Below are 5,919 nucleotides of genomic sequence, written 5' to 3'. Positions count from 1 at the left end.
GATTTCACAAGTTTCAAAATCTCCCCTCCCCCTACCGCATCCCAAAACCAGTCCAGCTCGTCCCTGCCTCCCTAACCTGTTCTTCCTCCCACCTATCCCCTCCTCCCACCTCAAGCCGCACCTCCATCTCCTACCGACCAACCTCATCCCGCCCCCTTGACCTGTCCGTCCTCCCTGGACTGATCTATCCCCTTCCTAACTCCCCACCTACACTCACCTTTACTGGCTCCATCCCCGCCTCTTCAACCTGTTTGTTTCCTCTCCACCTATCCTCTCCTCTATCCCTCTTCTATCCGCCTCCCACTCTCTCCCTATTTATTTCGGAACCCCCTTCCCCTCCCCCTTTTCTGATGAAGGGTCTAGGCCCGAAACGTCAGCCTCTCTACTCCTATGATGCTGCTTGGCCTGCTGTGTTCATCCAGCCCTGCACCTTGTTGTCTCGGATTCTCCAGCATCTGCAGTTCCTACTATCTCTGATCCAATGTACCAGGTATGACTCCAACCAGCAGAGAATTTGCCCTCTGACACCCAATGATTCCAGTTTTGCTAGGGCTTCTTTATGCCACATACAGTCAAATGCAGCCTTGATGTCAAAGGCTATCATTTACTTCTCCTCTGGAATTACGCTCTTTTGTCCATGTTTGAACCAATGCTGTAATGAGGTCAGGAGCTGAGTGGTCCTGGCAGAACCCAAACCGGGCATCACTGAGCAGGTGCTGCTTGAAAGCAGTGCTGACGACAGCTTCCACCACTTCGCAGATGATCAAGAGTGGGTGGATGGGCAGTGACTGGCTGGGTTAGATTTATCCTGCTTTTTCTGTACAGCACAAATCTGGATAATTGTTCTGAGGAAGGGTCACCGGACCCGAAACGTTAGCTCTGTTTTCTCCTCCACAGATGCTGCCAGACCTGCTGAGCTTTTCCAGCAACTTTGTTTTTGTTCCTGATTTACAGCATCCGCAGTTCTTTTGGTTTTTAATTGTCAGGTAGATGCCAGCGTTGTAACTGTACTGGAAGAGCTTGGCTAGAGGAGTAGCAAGTTCTGGAGCACAAGTCTTCAGTATTATTGCAGGAATGTTGTCAGAGGTCATAGTCTGCAGTGTCCAGTGCTTCCAACTGTTTCTTGTTATCAAGTTGAGTGAACTGAATTAGCGAAATACTGGTATTTGTGATGTCAGGGTACACTGGAGGACGAGATGGATCATCCACTCAGCACTTGTGGCTGAAGATTGCAACGAATGCTTACCCTTAACTTTTGCACTGATATGTTCAGCTCTTCCATCATGGAGAATGGCAATATTTGTGGACCCTCCACCAGTGAGTTGCTTAACTGTCCACTTCCATTCACAACTGGATATGGTAGGACTTCACAGCTTAGACATGATTCTGTTGGTCACTTAGCTCTGTCTACCACTTGCTGTTTATTCCGTTTGGCATGCAAATAGTCCTGTTTGGTCGCTTCACCAGGTTGACACCTCATTTTCAGGTATGCCTGATGCTGCTTCTGGCACACTCTTCTGCAATCTCCATTGAACCAAAATTGATTCCTGGCTTGACTGTAGTGATTCAACAGTTCTTTAGGCTGGAGAAAGGAATACAGTGAGGTTCCCAAAGGTTAGCCCTGCTCTTCCTGATCTATATTAATAACCTAGTCTTATGAATATAAGACAATTTCAAAATTAGAAAATGGCATAAAACATGGCTGTATTGCAAACTGTAGGAAGATTAGTGATGAATGTCAAGAGGACACAGGCTGGTGGAATGGGCAGAGAAGTGGCAGATGAAGTTTATAAGTGTAAAGTGATTCATTTTGATCAAAATAACAAAATAAAATCCAACTTCTAAAGGGAAAGCAGAACAGAGGAATTTGGGGGTGCACATGCACAAATCACTGAAGATGGTAGACAGGTTAAGAAAGTGATTAACAAATAGTGTGGAATTCTGAGCTTCATATATAAAATGCATAAAACGCATGGAAGTTACGACAAATACACAGTTCAGCCTAATCTGGAGCAGAATCCAGTTCTCGTGGCCACACTTTAGGAAGGTTTGAAGAAGCAGAAAAAAATTTCACGAGAATGTTTCCAGAACATAGCTTGGAAAAGCTGGAGCTGTTGGAATAGTAAAGATTTGATAGGGATATTCAAAACTACAAGTGGTCTGGTTTGAGTAGATAGAGGCACTGTTCCCAATGGTGGAAGAATCAAGAACCAGAGGACTTTACTGCCATGCAGGATAAATATCCACTATAAATAAAAACGAGTGACAGTAATGTTCCACAAGTGAGTTAATAAAAAAAATTCCTTTGAAATGGTAATCTTGTGAAACAATCTGATAAGTGTAAGATCAAAAGGTAGGTAAGAATCTTAAGTTGTCAGCATCAGTAGACATAACCATTACACAAGCCTTGTGGAGACAAAGTCCCATCTTTAAAACAAGAATATCCTATATCGTGAAGTGTGGCACTCCCACTGTGTAAAACAGATTTATTAACTCAAATTTGCATACCTATGAGGCATGACCTAGAATGATCTGTTGTAGAATTATATTCAATCATAATCTGTAACCTCATAGCCTTATATATTATCCACTCTACTATTTCCATCAAGTTGGGAGATCATCAACTCAGAGCACAGAAACAAGCTCTTCAGTCCAAAATGTCCATGCCAAGTAAACATCCCAATGTGACCTACTCCCATTTGCTAGCATGTGGCACAATTCCCTCTAAACCCTTCCTATTCATTTACCCATCCAGATGCCTTTTAAATGTTGTAATTGTATCCACCTCCACCACTTCCTCTGGCAGCTTGTTCCATACACGCACCAACCTCTGCATGAAAAAGTTAGCCCTCAGGTCCTTTCTAAATCTTGCCCCTCTCACCTTAAACCTATGCCCTCTAGTTTTGAATACCCTCATCCTAGGAAAAAGACCTTGGCTATTCAGCCTTTCCACGCACTTCATGATTTTATAAACCTCAATAAGGTCACTCCTCAGCCTCAGATGCTCCAGGGAAAAAAATCCCCAGCCTATTCAGCTTTTCCCACAACTCAAACTTGCCAGTCCAGGCAATTGAAGTAGTTTGAATTTATAAGCCACAAAACCTGGACAAGTTTTGTCTCAGGCTTGACAGCTGGTAAGTGGCAAGAGGGGGGAAGACGATGGCTTAGTGGAATTATCACTGTACGGTTAATCCAGAGACCCAGATAATGTTCTGGGGACCTGGGCTCGAATCCCACTATGGCAGATGGTGGAATTTGAATTCAGTAAATATCTGGAATTAAGAGTCTAATGATGATCGTGAATCCATTGTCGATTGTCGGAAAAACCATCTGGTCCTTTAGGGAAGGAAACTGCCATCCTTACCTGGTCTGGCCTACATGCGACTCCAGAACCACAGCAATGTGGTTGATTCTTAACTGCCCTCTGGGCAATTAGGGATGGGCAATAAATGCTGCCTAGCCAACGACACCCTCATCCCGTGAATGAATAAAGAAAGAAAGGAAGAAACATCCACACTACCCAAGTGCCAGGCAACAGCCATCTCCACAAAGGAAAATGTAACCACTGCCCTTGACATTTACCGCCTGTGCATTACTGTTGCTGAATCACCACTGTCAAAATCTGATCCAACAATGCCTTGGTTTGGAATTCTCGTCCCACAACACAGAGCAAGAAAACATGGGCTGAGGTGTCACCTGCGATGTGATTGGAGCTAGGGAGCAATAACCCTAATGCTTAAGCAGGTTACTAGAGTGTGTAAATTTAAAAAAAAACTTGCATTTATATAACATCTTTTCTGATTTTAAGTTATCTAAATATTTTCCACAGTTAAAAATTCCAGCATTTAATCTGCACACAGCAAGATCCCAAGAACAGCAATGTGATAATGACCATATAATCTGTCTTACTGTTGGTGGTTGAAGGATAAATATTGGTGAGGACATCAAGACAGAGTCCCCTGTTTCTCTTAGAATCATACCATAACTATCTTTATACCCACCTAAGTGTCTCGTGTGTAACAAATTGCTGCAATTTCTTGACTGAGGTTTAAAGCCATAGACTCAAAAGGGGCTACAATTAATACATTGCAGACCATTTCCTTTACATACACAATGCCTTTGATGTCTGTTTTGTATGGACATTCTCTCACCTCCACTGGACACATCTGCTTCTTCCAGTTTACCAGTAAGATTCAGGCACATGGCAAACCCCACCCAGGGATTTGTATCTCATTGTGACCCACATCAAAGCCCAAAGAATGTGTAATTTCTCACCTCACTGTCTCCTTCCTGTCCACCAACAATCTTCAGGTTCTTAACCCCAGTCAGTGCTCCCCTGCTGCACTCGAGGACCTGCATTCACTCACGCATCACATCTGCGCGTTTGAACAATGGAGCGCGGGACAGGAAAGTGTTGCCCCTGACCTGCTTTACCTGGATCCAGGCAGGTGAATTTGCAGCATTCCTTTGGGTCCTTTTCATAGTGTTGACAGCCTTGGGGCCGCTCACACAGAGCTGCCACACACATTTCTGGTTCACCATTGTGGCAGGTGCAGCTCAAACATGGGTCGTTCCCCTTTGGAGTGAAATACTTGCCCTCATCCACCACGTTATCTTTTATATCCACACAGGTTTGACCTAGAAGACAGGCATGTAGTGAGAGGCAAGTTACCCATTACGAAGTTGTAATCCTGTCAATTAAACCTCATTATTTAGAACAGCCCAATGTTCTTCTCATCCATGAAAGTTATGAGAGCTGTGCAGGACATTTGGAGAAAAGGCAATGTGCTTAGGTACAATACCGCAACTTCAATTAGCTAGGTATTGAGTTCCCAGCTCAGTGCATCCAGACCTATAAGCCAGTTACAGTATCACCACAGAGACTGCAAGAGCTGATGTAAGTGCTAAGAATGTAAATCAGGGAAAGGCTGGAGGATGTTAAAAAGTCATGAACTAGATTAAAAACTGCTCACATTCAAAATAACAAGCCCAGAAAACACAGTATTTACTTTGACGCAATATCCATTGTCCACAGCACGTCAAGTATATACAATGGTCCTGCATACTGTCTAACCAAATTCACACTTCCAGTATGAACTTCAAGTAGTTCAAGTTCTCTCTCTCAAAATTCAGTAATTTTGTTTACATTTTAGTAAGCTCTCCAACCCTTGCAGTGTTAAACATGGTCACGTTCTGATTACTGTATGTAAGTCTCTCCTGTCTCTCTGGAGATTTGGCTGGCCTCTGCTTCAGTCAAATACAGGGTGTTTAACTTTCCTTGTTTGCTCTTTCGTAAAATGTCTTTTCATAAACTCATCATATTCTTCCTGAGTTCCCACCCCCACTGGTGCTTCCTTCTTGCTTATTTTAGAATCTCCATGTCAGACATCACATCTGATCCGAACAATTGTATCTGAGTCCGTGCTGAGGCTGGGAGTCTACAATGACTTCATTCAAGGCGTGGGAAGTAAGAAGAAAGAAGGGAAAATCAACACGAAGAGAGAGGAAAAAAAAAGTATATGGAGCAGATGACCTCCAGCTGTGGAGTCCTACTCTGGCACTGGCTTGTTAGATAACTTTTTATTTATTTATCTAATTTATTCCTAAGATTCTGTACTTTTGTACTCAAGATAGTGTGAAAGTCTGCACTGCTGGGCTTTTTATTTCTTCATTTTTCGCTGTTTTCCCTTACAATTTGTACTTAAAAATCTGTACTTAGTGCCACTGTACCTAAGACGGCGCCGTAAGTAGCAGCTTATAAACTTTTCACTGTACTCATGCGAGTTATGCGAGGAGTCAGAGAAAATGAGTGAGATTCTTAATGAGTACTTTACGTCGGTATTCACTGAGAAGAGGGACATGACGGATGTCAAGGTTAGGGATAGATGTTTGATTACTCTAGGTCAAGTTGGCATAAGG

General features: G+C 43.2%; 1 protein-coding gene and 1 long non-coding RNA gene across 2 annotated transcripts in view; both read right to left on the bottom strand.

Moving 5' to 3' along the window:
- The window catches only part of LOC125485932, a 6,930-nt gene extending 2,298 nt beyond the window's left edge, over positions 1-4,632 (bottom strand). Inside the window, exons 1-2 of the long non-coding RNA XR_007264639.1 lie at positions 4,435-4,632; positions 3,987-3,989 (exon numbers count right to left, since the gene is read on the bottom strand). This is a non-coding gene — a long non-coding RNA (uncharacterized LOC125485932). The remainder of the gene's footprint in view (positions 1-3,986; positions 3,990-4,434) is intronic.
- LOC109921424 (integral membrane protein DGCR2/IDD-like) overlaps positions 1-5,919 on the bottom strand; it is a 57,445-nt gene that overhangs the window by 6,799 nt on the left and 44,727 nt on the right. The window lies entirely within an intron of this gene.

Source organism: Rhincodon typus, chromosome 24, assembly GCF_021869965.1.
Source record: "Rhincodon typus isolate 14 chromosome 24, sRhiTyp1.1, whole genome shotgun sequence".
In the NCBI taxonomy this organism is placed as follows: domain Eukaryota; kingdom Metazoa; phylum Chordata; class Chondrichthyes; order Orectolobiformes; family Rhincodontidae; genus Rhincodon; species Rhincodon typus.
Note: the sequence above shows the minus strand (reverse complement) of the source record. Positions and strands in the feature narration are given on the sequence as shown.